This window comes from Tachyglossus aculeatus, unplaced genomic scaffold, assembly GCF_015852505.1.
Source record: "Tachyglossus aculeatus isolate mTacAcu1 unplaced genomic scaffold, mTacAcu1.pri scaffold_270_arrow_ctg1, whole genome shotgun sequence".
Classification (NCBI taxonomy): domain Eukaryota; kingdom Metazoa; phylum Chordata; class Mammalia; order Monotremata; family Tachyglossidae; genus Tachyglossus; species Tachyglossus aculeatus.
In genome coordinates this window covers 9,096-25,821 of record NW_024044985.1, presented here as the reverse complement: position 1 = coordinate 25,821, position 16,726 = coordinate 9,096, and the positions used below count along the sequence as shown (strand labels likewise).

Here is a 16,726-nt window from a genome sequence, read left to right as displayed (position 1 = left end):
CTGGTGGGTAGACTCTGCATACCATAAATGCTTAATAAATACAATAGAAGGATATCATCGATGACATAATCAACACTAATTCCTTTTGGAGTTTGCCAGCGCTTAGAACAGTGCTTCACAGATACCATCATCATTATTATTAAATCAATCTGTTGTATTTATTTGTCACTTGTAGTGTTCAATAGTATTAATATGTGCAGTGGTCTGGCGTGTCTTGACTTATGCTGTCGATTCGCCTCTGACCCATAGTGACTCCGTGGAAGCTTCTCTCCCAGAATACCCCACCTCCATCTGCAAGCATTCTCGTATTGTATACGTAGAGTTTTCTTGGTAAAAATAGAGAAGTGGTTTACCATTGCCTTCTTCCACCCAGTAAACCTGAGTCTGCACCCTCGACTCTCTCCCCTGCCACTGCTGCCCAGAACAGGTGCGTTTTGACTTGTAGCAGATTGCCTTCCACTCGCTAACCACTGCCCAAGCTAGGAATGGAATGGGTATCCCTCTGCTTCACTCTCCCTCCCTTGACTGAGACTGGTAGAGTACTGGAAACTCTCCAGGTGTGATCCTTTGAGGGGGCAGGGGTATGTACCCATCAGTGAATCAAGCAATGGTATTTACTGAGCATTTAGGGCTCAGTCTTCATTCCCATTTTACAGATGCAGTATTTGAGGCACAGAGAAGCAAAGTGCCTTGCCCAAGATCACCCAACAATCAAGAGGCAGAGCCAGTATTAGAACCCAGGTCCCCGAGCTCATTGTTGGGTAGGGATTGTCTCTACCTGTTGCCAAATTGTCCTTTCGATGTGCTTAGTACGGTTCTCTGCACATGGTAAGTGCTAAATAAATACAATTGAATGAATGAATAAATTAGTAGCAGAGTCAGGACTAGAACCGAGATCCCCTTACTACTACCACTATACTTTGCCTCTCCCTGGGCCCAGGCACCCATTTTCCCTGGGAGGTGATGGGAGAAGATTCCCTTCTGCTCCTCCCCTCCAGACCTCCTCCAGCCAAGGTTTGTTCACTGCCTCCCCTGCCCCACCCTGGGCACACAAATCTGATTGTGGTTCTTAGAGGAAAATGAATCCGAATTAAGTTTAGTTGACTTCAATCAACCCCTTGCCATTAGCTTCAAGGCTTTTTACCCGTGTTCTCCTCCGTGTTTCCTTTCCCTCTTTACCAACTCCTCTCCAGCCCTTGGAAACAGATCTGCTCCCTGTGCCTCTCCAAGGACATTCCCTTCTCCAACATATGGCTCAGATCCGTTCTTCTGCCCGAATCTCCCTCTCCCTCCAAATTTGCCCAGATTGATGTTTATTCTCCCCATGCTGAATCAGCCCAGATGCCACCTCTGCATTTCACATTCAGAACTGCTCATAGCTCTTCCCTACATATAGAGTCACATTACTATGTAAGAACTTATTAAGGTGTGCATTCACATTTTCATGCTTATTTCCCCCTAGCTGTAAATTATTTTGGATCAATCTTACCCAGCAGACTGGCAAATCCAGGAGGGAAGGGATTGAATCTCTTACCTGCATTGTGTTCACCTGACATTTCTGCATGGAGGAATTGATGATAGTGCTGGTGGTCTAGAACCAATCACACTCTCTCATTCCCTCCCTCTAACTTCCCACCAGAAACATTTTCTGACATCCAGGACCCACTTCTGTCCAATGTGACCACAGCATAATGCTGACGCTGTGCTGCAGGGTCCCAGCCAGCCGCTCAGACACACACACACACACACACACACACACACACACACACACACACTTGCTTAAACTGACTGTGATTACATACACATAAACACACATAGTCACACAAACCCACACCTATTTAGCCACTGATTTGTTCATTTAAATATTGGCTAAAGCATCACTCCCCCAAATCAATATCGTACCTGGAGAGTTTCCAGTACTCTGCCAGTCTTGGCTACCAGACGGACGGTTAAGCAGAGGCATACCTGTTCCATTCCCAGCTTGGGCAGTGGCTAGCAGGTGGAAGGCAATCTGCTACAAGTCAAAGTTCCCCTGTACTGGGCAGCAGTGTCTTAGGAGAGAGTTGAGGAGGAGACTCAGGTTTACTGCAGGGAAGAAGGAAATGGTAAACCACTTTTGTATTTTTACCAAGAAAACTGTATGGGTAAACTACCACAACATTTGCAGTTGGAGAATGGGGCGTTCCAAGAGGGATGTATCCATTCATTCCCTATGGGTCAGACACGACACGATAGCAAAAGAAAAGACAAAGAGCTCAAACATCTCTTCTCCAAACCCTTCACTGGCACCATGTATCTTTTCACATGAAACAAAAACACCTCACAATTATCTTCAAGGCTTTCTTCCATGTGAGACTCACTCTAAATTCCCATTTTACAGATGCGGTATCTGAGGCACAGAGAAGCAAAATGATTTGCCCGATGTCACACAGTAGACAAGGGGCAGAGTCAGGATTAGAAGCTAGGTCCCTGAGCCGGTTGTACTTTCCAAACTGTACTTTCCAAGCGCTTAGTGCAGTGTTCTGCACACAGTAAGCGCTCAATCAATACGATCGAATGAATGAAAGAATGAATGGTAGAGTCGGGATTAGAACCCAGGTCCCCTTACTACTAACACTACTATTTGCCTCTCCCTGGGCCCAGACACACTTTTTCCCAGGAAGGTGATGGGAGAAAATTCCCTTCTCCTCCTCCCTTCCAGACCTCTGCCAGCCAAGGTTTGCTCACTCCCTCCCCTGCCCCACCTTGGATACACTCACAGCCACCGACACAACAAATCTGACTGTGTTTCTCAGAGGAAAATGAAACAGACTGAAGTCTGGTTGACTCCAATCAACTAGCTTGATTGGACTACTACTACAACCACTAGCTTCAAGGCTTTTGACTGGTGTTCTCCTCCGTGTTTCCCTTCCCTCTTCACCAACTACCCTCCAGCCCTTGGAAATAGATCTTCTCCCTTTTCCTCTCCTCCTCCTCCCCTCCCCATCCCCCCTCCACCCTATCCCCTTCCCCTCCCCTCAGCACTTGTGTATTTTGGACATATTTATTACTCTATTCATTTTATTAATGATGTGTATTTAGCTATAATTCTATTTATTCTGATGGTATTGCCCCCTGTCTACTTGTTTTGTTTTGTTGTCTGTCTCCTCCTTCTACATTGTGAGCCCGTTATTGGGTAGGGACCTTCTCTATATGTTGCCGATTTGAACTTCCCAAGCAGTTAGTACCCTGCTCTGCGCACAGTAAGTGCTCAATAAATACAACTGAATGAATGAAAAAGAACAGTCCCTTCTCCAACACATGGCCTAGATCCTTCTTTCTTCCCGAACCTCCCTATCCCTTCAAATTTACTCCCCATGGGAATCAGGCCAGATACCATCTCTGCATTTATACATTCACAACTGCTCATTGCACTTCCTTAGCTATAAAGTCACATTACTAAGCACTTACTAAACTGTGCCACCTTTCCATTCTTATTTCCCCCTAGCTGTAAATTATTTTGGATCAGTCTAGCCCAGCAGACTGGAAATCCAGGAGGGAAGGGATTGAATCTCTTACCTCCATTGTGTTCACCCAACATCCCTGCATGGAGGAGTTGATGATAGTGCTAGTGGTCTAGAAACAATCACATTCTCTCATTCCCTCCCTGTCATTTCTCACCAGAAACTTATTCTGACGTCCAGGACAAACTCCTGGCTGAAGTGATGACATTGTGCTGCAGGGTCCCAGCCAGGCAAGTGGCTTCCATGTTAGCTGAATGGGGGTGTATGAAGAAGGGGAGATGAGTGATGGTTGGGGTCACTGCACTATCAAATACATACCTTCCTGAAAGCCCACCTGCCCCTCAGGGGATGAAGCCCTGCCCCCAAATCTGAAACTGGCTCCATGTGGGAGCACTTCCCCAGAATGGCTCCATCTCTTGCATCTCCATCATGGTTTTTCCCTCCCCCTCCAATACCCCCCGGCCACATGCACTAGGGCAGCATAGGGCTGGGGGGCTCTGACCTCAGCGGGCTAGGGATGGTCCTCTCTCCAGTCCAGTTCTTGGGTGCAGCTGGCTATGAAGGAAGGGACAGCATGGCACCCTCAGCCACTCTCTGATCACCTCTGGGCAGGGAGATGCTATTCAGCGAGTCCCCGTCCCCAAAGATAAAGCTGCCACTGCACCGTGGGGAATACCAGGAAGATCAACTCAGGTGGGACTTTGTGTCCTGGCCGATGCCAAAATCCTCTGCCTGAGAGGTCCCTGAGGTCCTGCAGAGATAAAGGCCCAGTCCCTAAAGCTGCAACAATGGTGCTGTACCCCAGGATTTCCATGGAAACAACAGCATCTGCATCCCAATATCCCAAGTGTTTCTAATGTTATTGACAATCTACAGCAACTGTGGGTGGTTTCAGCTTCACCTCATATACATCCTTAGTCAATCAGCTTCTCATTCAATCAGTCAGTTGAACAGATTCATTTTCTGACACCTTCTGATTGCAAAGCTAGATAGAGCAAGACATTCCTCTGAATCCATCCTATGATTCTCCCCCAGGCTGATTGGGGTGGGGCAGGGGACTGGGGATTTGGGAATGGGATGATGGGAAGGAGAAATTCCCGGCTTGAGGAAGAATAGGATTGTAATGGCTCCTCCTGATGTGATGATTTAATAACCTGGGTTCTGGAAACTAGAGTTCCAACAGTGAATGTCTCTGTCCCCTTTCAAACACCATTATTATGATTATTATCATTTTTATTATCTGGTGTTAACAATTTCTGTGTCCATGTCCATGCCACGTGATGAAGCAGAAACAAATTAATTCTATCCATAAAATGTATTTTTTGTGTGTTCACTGTGCACAGAACATCATAGTAAGCACTTTGAAGAGTACAATACAATAGAGTTGATAGATTCAATCCGTGCCCACAATGGGTTTACAGCCCAAAGATGAAATTACAATCCAATCAGACACATTTCCTGTCCCAAAAGGGCTCAGAGTGTAAGAGAAAGTGAGAGCCCTGGAATGGTAAAACACTAATGCCAGGTCTCACAGCAGGCCAGTGGCTGAGCTGGGATTAGAACTTGTCTGTAAAATTGGGATTAAGACTGTGAGCCCCAGGTGGGACAACTTGATCACCTTGTAACCTCCCCAGCACTTAGAACAGTGCTTTCTGCATAGTATGTGCTTAATAAATGCCATCATTATTATTATTATTATTATTATTATTATTAACTCAGGTCATGTGACACGCATTCACGTGCCATTTAGCCGTGAGGCTTCCTAGGGAATGCATTGTCACTCACGACCTAATCTTATCAGCCAACTGCCCAGACCTTGACAAATCCTGAATATTCAGACTTGATTTTTAGGACTCTGGGTCAGTGATATATTTGGATATGTTGAAGCTCAATTCCTCTTTTAAGGGTGGTAGGGGATTATGGGTACATGGACACAGACATTTTGTCCCAGAACGGATGCTGGGGGAATGTCCCCTTTAGGATCCTGCCCAGGGCAGCCTTCAGCTCCCTGTTCCTCAGGCTGTAGATAAGGGGGTTCACAGTGGGGGGCACCTCACTGTAGATCATGGAAACCACCAGATCCAGAGCCGAGGACGAGTCTGAAGGTGGTTTGAGATAAGCAAATACTGTGGTAAAGACAAAAATGATGATGACAGTGAGATGGGGCAGGCAGGTGGAGAAGGCTTTGGTTCGGCTCTCGGAGGATGGCATACTCAGCACGGCTGAGAAGATGAAGACATAGGAGAGGATGATGTAAATGAAGCAGACAGCATCTAAGACTAATCTAAGACTAACGACATTCCCTTCTCCAACACACGGCTTGGATCCTTCTTTCTTCCCGAATCTCCCTCTCCCTTCAAATTTACTCAGATTGATGTTCCTTCCTCCCATGCCGAATCAGGCCAGATACAACCTCTGCATTTATACATTCACAACTGCTCATGGCACTTCCGTACCTGTAGATTCACATTACTAAGCACTTATTAAGCTGTGCATCCACCTTTCCATTCTTATTTCCCCCTAGCTGTAAATCCTTTTGGATCAGTCTAGCCCAGCAGGCCGGTAAATCCAGGAGGGAAGGGAATGAATCTCTTACCTCCATTGTGTTCACCCAACATTTCTGCATGGAGGAGTTGATGATAGTGCACTTGGTCTAGAACCAATCACATTCTCTCATTTCCTCCCTGTCACTTCTCTCCAGAAACATTTTCTGACGTCCAGGACAAACTCCTGGCCGAAGTGCTGCTGCTGTGCAGCAGGGCCCCGGCCAGGAAGCGACTTCCATGTTAGCTGGATGGAGATGGTTGAGGAAAGGGAGATAAGTGATGGTTGGGGCCACAGAAATGTCAAATACGTTATAATAATAATAATACTAATAGTACTTATTTAGTGCTTACTATGTGCAAACCAATGTTCTAAGCACTGGAGAGGTTACAAGGTGATCAGGTTGTCCCATTCATTCATTCATTCATTCAATCGTATTTATTGAGCGCTTACTGTGTGCAGAGCACTGTACTAAGTGCTTGGGATGTACAAGTTGGCAACATATAGAGATGGTCCCTACCCAATAGTGGGCTCACAGTCTAGAAGGGGATACAGACAACAAAACAAAACATATTAACAAAATAAAATAAATAGAATAAATATGTACAAGTAAAATAAATAGAGTAATAAATATGTACAAACATATACATATATGCAGGTACTGTGGAGAGGGGAAGGAGGTAACTTGGGGGGATGGGGAGTGGGGGAGGGGGAGAGGAAGAAGGGGGCTCAATCTGGGAAGGACTCCTGGAGGAGGTGAGCTCTCAGTAGGTCTTTGAAGTGAGGAAGAGAGCTAGCTTGGTGGATGTGGGGAGGGAGGGCATTCCAGGCCAGGGAGAGGACGAGGGCTGGGGGTCGGTGGTGGGATGGGCGAGAACGAGGCACAGTGAGGAGATGAGTGGCAGAGGAGCAGAGGGTGAGGGCTGGGCTGTAGAAGGAGAGAAGGGAGTCCCACGTGGGGCTCAAATTCTTAATCCCCATTTTACAGATGAGGTAACTGAGGCACAGAGAAGTTAAGTGACTTGCCCAAAGTCACACAGCTGACAACCGGTGGAGTTGGGATTTGAACCCATGACCTCTGACTCCAAAGCCCGTGCTCTTTCCACTGAGCCATGCTGCTTCTCCTGAGAGCCCCCCTGCCCCCCCGGGGATGTAGCCCTGCCCCAAATCCCGAAACTGGCTCCACGTGGGAGCACTTCCACAGAATGGCTCCATCTCTGGCAACCCCATCATGGTTTCTACCTCTTGCTCCACCACCCCCCAGTCACACTCACTGGGGCAGCATAGGGCTGGTGGGCTGTGACCTCGGCTGGCTTGGGATGGTCCTCTCTCCAGTCCAGATCTTGAGTGCAGCTGGCTATGAAGGAAGGGACACCATGGTACCCTCATCCCCTCTCTGATCACCTCTGGGCAGGGAGATGTTATCCCACGAGTCCCCCTCCCCAAAGATAAATTTGCCACTGCACCGTGGGGAATCCCTGGGGGATCAACGCTTGTGGGACCTCGTGTCCTGGCCCATGCCAAAAACCTCTGCCTGAGAGGTCCCTGAGGTCCTGCGGAGATAAAGGCCCATTCCCCAAACCTGCAGCAATGGTGCTGCACCCCAGGGTTTCCATGGAAACAACAGCATCTGCATCACAACATCCCCACTGTTTCTAACATTAATGACAAGTTACAACAACTGTGGGTGGTTTCAGCTTCTCCTCATATACAACCTTAGTCAATCAGCTTCTCATTCAGTTAACTGAATAATTTTATTTTCTGACACCTTCTGATTGCAAAGCTAGACACAGCAAGACATTCCTCTGAATCCGTCCTATGATTCTCCCCCCGGCTGAGTGCGGTGGGGCAGGGGACTGGGTTTTTGGGAATGGGATGATGGGAAGGAGAAATTCCTGGCTTGAGGAAGAATAGGATGGAAATGGCTCCTCCTGATGTGATGATTTAATAACTTGGGTTCTGGAAACTAGAGGTCCAACAGTGAATGCCTCTGTCCCCTTTCAAACACCATTATTATGATTCTTATCATTTTTATTATCAGGTGTTAACAATTTCTGTGTCCACGTCTGTGCCACATGATGAAGCAGTAACGAAATAATTCTATCGATCGAATGTACTTGTTGTGTGTTTACTGTGCACAGAACATTGTAGTAAGCACTTTGAAGATTACAATACAACAGAGTTGGTAGATTCAGTGCGTGCCTACAATGGGTTTACAGGCCAAAAGTGAAATTACAATCCAATCAGACATGTTTCCTGTCCCACAAGGGCTCAGAGTGTAAGAGGAAGTGAGAGCCCTGGAATGGTAAGAACTAATGCCAGATCACACAGCAGGCCAGTGGCCGAGCTGGGATTAGAACTCATCTGTAAAATGGGGATTAAGACTGTGAACCTCACGTGGGACAACCTGATCACCTTGAAATCTCCCCAGCGTTTAGAACAGTGCTTTGCACAATGTATGCGCTTAATAAATGCCATCATTATTATTATTAATAACTCAGGTCATCATGTGACACCCATTCACATGCCATTTAGCCATGAGACCTCCTAGGGAATGCATTGTCACTCATGACCTAATCTTATCAACCAACCTCCCAGACCTTGAAAACTCCTGAATATCCAGACCTCTTCTTTGGGTTCAGTGGGATATATATGGATATGTCCAATAGCAATTCCTCCTTTAAGGGCGGTTAGGGGATTACTGGTACATGGACACAGGCATTTTGTCCCAGCACGGATGCTGGGGTAATGTCCCCTTTAGGATCCTGCCCAGGGCAGCCTTCAGGTCCCTGTTCCTCAGGGGTTCACAGTGGGGGGCACCATGGTGTAGGACATGGACACAGTAGATCCAGAGCTGAGGGCAAGTCTGCAGGTGGTTTGAGATAGGCATTTGCTGCGGTAAAGACAAAAATGATGAAGACAGTGAGATGGGGCAGGCAGGTGGAGAGGGCTTTGGTTCGGCCCTCAGAGAACGGCATCCTGCACGGCTGAGAAGATGAAGATGTAGGAGAGGGTGACGCTAGTGAAGCAGAGGGCGTCCAAGACGAATGCTGCAGCCACACTCACATCAATGGCAATGTGGACTTCAGAGCAGGAGATCTTCAGTAGAGGGGGGACGTCACAGAAGAACTGCTGGTCAGCACTGGATCCACAAAAGGTCTGGGAGAAAGTAGAAGCTGAAAACAAGACTCCAAGCAGACCCCCCACTGAGCCATGACACTGCTGCCATGCGCATACAAGCTGTTTTGTTCATGATGAGCACATAGCGCACGGGGGAGCAGATGGCGGCATAGCGGTCAGAAGACATTGCAGTGAGGACAAATAACTCTGAAGCGGCAAGCAGGACCACCATGAAGAGCTCCGAGACACAACCCAGAAAGGAGATGGAGCTGTCACTGGACAAGAAGCTGACAATGGATTTGGGTACCGTGGTAGAAATGTAGCAGAGGTCTATGAAGGACAAGTTCTTGAGAAAGAAGTACATGGGGGTGTGGAGACGCTGGTCGACGGTGGTGACAGCAATAATTAGGAGATTCCCCAGAAGGGCTACTAGGTAGACCAGGAGGAACAGTGTGGTATGGAGCAGCTGCAGCTCCCGGATGTCAGAGAACCCCAGGAGGAGGAATTCAGTCACCGTGGAAATGTTGGTCATTTCTGGGAGATGATGTTGACTTCTTGGAAAGGAAAAGGGGAACTTCATTTTGGAAACATTGGCATTCCCTCCAGGCTGTAAGTTCCTTTTGAGCGGGTAACACTCCAGCAAATTATATTATATCGAATCCTCCCAAGCACTTAGTACAACGTTCTACACACTGTAAGTGATCAATAAATATGATTGACTCCCCTTTTAATAAATACAGCAGTTGTATTCATTGATCACCTATAGAGTTCAATAGTATTAATACATGTAGGGATATGAACACATCAAGCAATAGCTCATTCCATGGTGTTCACTGAATACTCACTGTGTGCAGAGCACTGTACTAAGTGAACCTACTCTATCCTAATCCTCCTCGACCTTTCAGCTGCCTTCGACACTGTGGACCACCCCCTTTTCCTCAACACGCTATCCAACCTTAGCTTGACAGGCTCAGTCCTCTCCTGGTTCTCCTCTTATCTCTCCGGCCGTTCATTCTCAGTCTCCTCTGTGGGCTCCTCCTCCCCTTCCCATCCTCTTACTGTAGGGGATCCTCAAGGGTCTGTTCTTGGGCCCCTTCTGTTCTATATCTACACTCACTCCCTTAGTGAACCCATTCACTCCCATGGCTTCAACTATCATCTCTACGCTGATGACACCCAAATGTACATCTCTGCCCCTGCTCTCCCCCTCCCTCCAGGCTCGTGTCTCCTCCTGCCTTCAGGAAATCTCCATCTGGATGTCTGCCCGCGATCTAAAACTCAATATGTCCAAGACTGAACTCCTTATCTTCCCTTCCAAACCCTGCGCTCTCCCTGAATTTCCCATCACTGTAGACAGCACTACCACCCTTCCCGTCTCACAGGCCCGCAACCTTGGTGTCATCCTCGACTCAGCTCTCTCGTTCACCCCACACATCCAATCCATCACCAAAACCTGCTGGTCTCACCTCCACAACATCGCTAAGATCTGCCCTTTCCTCTCCATCCAAAATGCTGCCTTACTGGTTCAGTCTCTCAATCTATCCCAACTGGACTACCACATCAGCCTCCTCTCAGATCTCCCATCCTTCTGTTTCTCCCCACTTCAGTCTATACTTCACTCTGCTGCTCGGATCATATTTGTGCAGAAACGCTCAGGGGATGTTACTCCCCTCCTCAAAAATCTGCAGTGTGGAGGCCCGTCAGCCTACGAATTAAGCAAAAACTCCTCACTCTCGGCTTCAAGGCTCTCCATCACCTTGCCCCCTCCTACCTCACCTCCCTACTTTCCTTCTACAGCCCAGCGCGCATCCTCCACTCCTCTGCTGCTAACCTCCTAACTGTACCTCATTCTAGCCTCTACCGCCGTCGACCCCCGGCCCACGTCCTTCCTCTGGCCTGGAATGCCCTCCCTCCACACATCCACCAAGCTAGCCTTCTTCCTCCCTTCAAAGCCCTACTGAGAGCTCACCTCCTCCAGGAGGCTTTCCCAGACTGAGCCCCCTTTTCCCTTTCCTCCTCCCCATCCCCCCCACCACCCTACCTCCTTCCCATCCTCACAGAACTTGTACAAGGTGATGTATATATATATAGTACAGATTTATTACTCTAACGTGTACATATTTACTATTCTGTTTATTATATTAATGATGTGCATATAGCATTAATTCTCTTTATTCTGGTGATTTTGACACCTGTCTACATGTTTTGTTTTGCTGTCTGTCTCCCCCTTCAAGACTGTGAGCCCATTGTTGGATAGGGACCGTCTCTGTATGTTGCCGACTTGTACTTCCCAAGCGCTTAGTACAGTGCTTTACATTCAAAACTTCCCTGTGCTGGGGAGCAGTGTCTTGGAAGAGAGTCGAGGAGGAGACTCAAGTTTACTGCAGGGAAGAAGACAATGGTAAACCACTTCTGTATTTTTCCAAGTAAACTCTATGGATGAACTACCAGAACATTTGCAGTTGGAGAATTGGGCATTCCTGGAGAGATATGTCCATTCATTCGCTATTGGTCAGAGATGACATGATAGCATAAGAAAAAGCAAAGCGTTCAAACATCTCTCCTCCAAACCCTTCACTGGCACCATGTATCTTTTTACATGAAAAAAAATACCTCACAATTTTCTTCGAGGCTTTCTACCATGTGAGACTCACTCTTAATTCCCATTTTAGAGATGCAGTATCTGAGGCACAGGGAAGCAAGGTGATGTGTACAGCAGCATGGCTCAGTGGAAAGAGCCTGGGCTTTGGAGTCAGGGGTCATGAGTTCAAATCCTGGCTCTACCAATTGTCAGCTGTGTAACTTTAGGCCAGTCACTTAAGTTCTCTGGGCCTCAGTTCCCTCATCTGTAAAATGGGGATTTAGATTAAGACGGACCTGATCTCCTTGTAACCTCCCCAGCGCTTAGAACAGTGCTTTGCACGTAGTAAGTGCTTAATAAATGCCATCATTATTATTACTATTATTGTCCGACATCACGCAGCAGACAAGGGCCAGAGCCAGGATTAGAACCTAGGTCCCTGAGCCGGTTGTTGGGTAGGGATTGTCCCTATCTGTTGCCAAATTTTACTTTCCAAGCGCTTAGTACAGTGCTCTGTACACAGTAAGCACTCAATCAATACAATTGAGTAAATGAATGAATGAAGGAATGAATGGCAGAGTCAGGATAAGAACCCAGGTTCCCTCACTACTACCACTGCTTTTTGCCTCTCCCTGGGCCCAGACACCCTTTTTCCCCGGGAAGTGTTGGGAGAAGATTCCCTTCTCCTCCTCCCCTCCAGCCCTCTGCCAGCCAAGGTTTGCTCACTGCCTCCCCTGCCCCACCTTGGATACACACAGAGCCGCCAAAACAACCAATCTGATTGTGGTTCTCAGAAGAAAATGAAACAGACTGAAGCCTGATTGACTACAATCAACTCGTTGCCACTATCTTCAAGGCTTTTGACCAGTGTTCTCTTCCTTGTTTCCCTTCCCTCTTCACTGACTACCCTCCAGCCCCTGGAAATAGATCTTCTCCCTTTCCTCCCCTCCCCATCTCCCCATCCGCCCGCTGCTCAATCCCCTTCCCCTCCCCACAGCACTTGTACATGTTTGTACATATTTATTACTCTATTTTATTAATGATGTGTATTTAGCTATAATTCTATTTATTCTGATGGTATTGTCACCTGTCTACTTGTTTTGTTTTGTTGTCCAAGCACTTAGTACAGTGCTCTGCACACAGTAAGCGCTCAATAAACACGATTGAATGAATGAATGAATGAATGAATGAATGAATGAAAAAGGACCTTCCCTTTTCCAACAGATGGCTTAGATCCTTATTTCTTCCCGAATCTCCCTCTCCCCTCAGACTTACCCAGACTGATGTTTATTTTCCCTATGCCGATTCAGGCCAGATACCTCCTCTGCATTTACATATTCACAACTGCTCATTGCACTTCCTTACCTATAGATTCACATTACTAAGCCCTTATGAAGCTGTGCATCCAGCTTTCCATTCTTATTTCTCCCTAGCTGTGAATTCTTTTGAATCAATCTAGCCCAGCAGACTGGTAAGTCCAGGAGGGAAGGGATTGAATCTCTTACCTCCATCGTGTTCACACACAAGGTTCCTGCATGGAGGAGTTGATGAGAGTGCTCGTGGTCTAGAGCCAATCACACTCTCTCATTCCCTCCCTATCGTTTCTCACCAGAAACATTTCTGACATCCAGGACACACTCTTGGCTGAAGTGACAACAACATAATACTTACACTGTGCAGTAGGGCCCCAGCTGGACACGTTAGCTGGATGGAGGTGGATGAGGAAGGGGAGATGAGTGATGGTTGGGGCCACTGCACTGTCAAATACCTACCCTTCTGAAAGCCCACCTGCCCTTATGAGGACGTAGCCCTGACCCAAAGTCCAACCATGGCCCCATGTGTGAGCATTTCCCCTGAATGGCTTCATCTCTTGTACCCCCATCATGGTCTCTCCTTCCACCTCCAACACCCTCCAGTCACACTCACTGGGGCAGCGTAAGGCTGTAGGGCTCTGACCTCCGCCGAGTTGGGATGCTCCTCCCTACACTCCAGTTCTTGGGTGCAGCTGGCTATGAAGGAAGGGGCAGCATGGCACCCTCAGCCCCTCTCATCTCCTGTGGGCAGGGAGATGTTCTTCAGAGAGTCCCCCATCCCCATAGATAAAACAGCCACTGCTCCGTGGGGAACCCCTGGAGGTTCAACTCAGGTGGGACCTCGTGTCCTGGCCAATGCTAAAATCCTCTGCCTGGGAGGTCCCTGAGGTCCTTTAGGGATAAAGGACCCGGCTCTAAAGCTGCAGCAATGGTGCTGCACATGAGGGTTCCCATGGAAATAACAGCATCTGCATCCCAACATCCCAACCGTTTCTAATGTTACTGACAATCTACATCAACTGTGGATGGTTTCAGCTTCATCTCATATACCACCTTAGACAGTCAGCTTCTCATTTAGTCAGTCAGTTGATAGATTTCATTTTCTGACACCTTCTGATTTCAAAGATCGAGAGAGCAAGAGATTCCTCTGCATCCATCCTATGATCCTGCCCCAGGCTGAGTGGGGTGGGGCAGGGGATTCAGGTTTTCAGGATGGGATGATGGGAAGGAGAAATTCCTGGGTTGAGGACGAATAGGATGGAAATAGCTCCTCCTGTGATGATTTACAAACCTGGGTTCTGGAAACTAGAGTTCCAAACCACTACCTTGCTGGTTCAATCTCTCATCCTATCCTGACTGGATTACTGCACCAGCCTCCTCTCTGATCTCCCATCCTCCTGTCTCTCCCTGGGCACATTCTGGGAGATCCGGGGACGCTCTGGGCATGTTACCCCCACCTCAAAAATCTTCAGTGGTTGCCTGTCAACCTACACATCATGCAAAAACTCCTCTTCTCGGCTTCAAGGCTCTCCATCACCTCGCCACCTCCTACCTCAACTCCCGTCTCTCGTTTTCCAGCCCAGCCTGTGCCCACCACTCCGCTACCTGCAACCTCCTCACTGTGCTTTGTTCTTTCTTGTCCCACCGTTGACCCCCGGCCCATGTCCTCCCCCGGCGTGAAATGCCCTCCATCCACATATCAACCAAACTAGCTCTTTTCCTCCCTTCAAAGCTCTACTGAGAGCTCACCTGCTCCAGGAGGCCTTTCCAGATTGAGCCTCCTGTTTCCTCTCCTCCTCCCCATCCCTCCCCTCTGTCCTACCTCCTTCCCCTCCCCAAAGCACTTGCGTATATTTATTCAGATTTATTACTCTATTTCTTTTACTTGTACATATTTACTACTCTATTTTGTTAATGATGTCCATATAGCTATTATTCTATTTATTCTGATAGTTTTGACACCTGTCCACATGTTTTATTTTGTTGTCTGTCTCCCCCTTCTAGACTGCGAGCCCATTGTTGGGTAGGGACCGCCTCTATATGTTGCCAAATTGTACTCCCCAAGCACTTAGTCCAGTGCTCTGCACACAGTAAGCACTCAATAAATACGATTGAATGAATGAATGAATGAATAGAGTTCCATCAGTGAATGTGTCTGTGTCTTTTCAAACACCATTATTATTATCATTTTTATTGTTCGGTGTTAGCAATTTCTGTGTCAAGGTCTGTGCCACGTGATGATAAATAATTCAATCGATCGATAGTATTTGTTGAGTGCTTACTGTGTGCATTACATTGTACTAAGCGCTTTGAAAAGTACAATACAATGGAGTTGGTAGATACAATCCATGCCCACAATGCGTTTACAGTCCAAGGATGAAATTATATTCCAAATAGACATGTTTCCTGTCCCACAGGGGCTCAGAGTGTAAGAGGAAGTAAAAGCCCTGGAATGGTAAGACACAAACTCCAGGTCACACAGCAGGCCAGTGGCCGATTTGGGATTAGAACTCAGGTCATGTGACACCCATTCACATGCCATTGAGCCATGAGGCTTCCTAGGGAATGCAATGCCACTCATGACCTACTCTTATCAGCCAACTTCCCAGACCTTGACAAATAGTTTTGGGGCCTTTCGTACAGTGGAATATATATGGATATGCTTAATGGCAATTCCTCCTTTTATTGAGGGTAGGGGACTATTAGTACATTGACACAGACATTTTGTCTCAGAATGGATGCCGGGGGAACGTCCCCCTTAGGATCCTGCCCAGGGCAGCCTTCAGGTCCCTGTTCCTCAGGCTGTAGATAAGGGGGTTCACAGTGGGGGGCACCACAGTGTAGAACACAGAAACCAGCAGATCCAAAGCCGAGGGCGAGTCTGAAGGTGGTTTGAGATAGGCAAAGAATCCGGTAAAGAGAAAAATGATGATGGCAGTGAGATGGGGCAGGCAGGTGTAGAAGGCTTTGGCTCGGCCCTCGGAGGACGGCATCCTCAGCACAGCTGAGAAGATGAAGACGTAGGAGAGGGCGATGTAGATGAAGCAGATGGCATCTAAGACTTACCCAGCAGCTACACTCACGTCAATGGCAATGTGGACTTCAGAGCAGGAGATCTTCAGCAGAGGGGGGACATCACAGAAGAACTGCTCAACAATATTGGACCCACAAAAAGTCAATGAGAAGGTGGAAGCTGAAAGCAAGACTCCAACCAGACCCCCACTGAGCCATGACGCTGCTGCCATGCGCATACAGGCTGTTTTGTTCATGATGAGCTCATAAAACAGGGGGGAGAAGATGGCAGCATAGCGGTCATAAGACATTGCAGTGAGGACAAAAATCTCTGAACCGGCAAACAAGGCCACTAGGAAGAGCTGTGAGACACAACCCAGAAAGGAGATGGAGCTGTCACCGGTCAAGGAGATGACAATGGATTTGGGTATCATGGTAGGAATATAGCAGAGGTCTATGAAGGACAAGTTCTTGAGAAAGAAGTACATGGGTGTGTAGAGACGCTGGTCGAGAGTGGTTACAGCAACAATGAGAAGATTCCCCAGAAGGGCTACTAGGTAGAAAAGGAGGAACAGCATGGCATGGAGCAGCTGCAGCTCCAGGATGTCAGAGAACCCCAGGAGGAGGAATTCAGTCACGGTGGAGATGTTGGT

The 16,726-nt window shown here is 47.6% G+C and overlaps 1 non-coding gene across 1 annotated transcript; it reads right to left on the bottom strand.

The window, feature by feature from the left end:
* Positions 1 to 437: 437 nt before the first annotated feature.
* LOC119923807 lies at positions 438 to 575 on the bottom strand. Its single transcript, XR_005448975.1, has one exon. It is a non-coding gene; the product is annotated as a small nucleolar RNA SNORA7 (small nucleolar RNA).
* Positions 576 to 16,726: the final 16,151 nt, after the last annotated feature.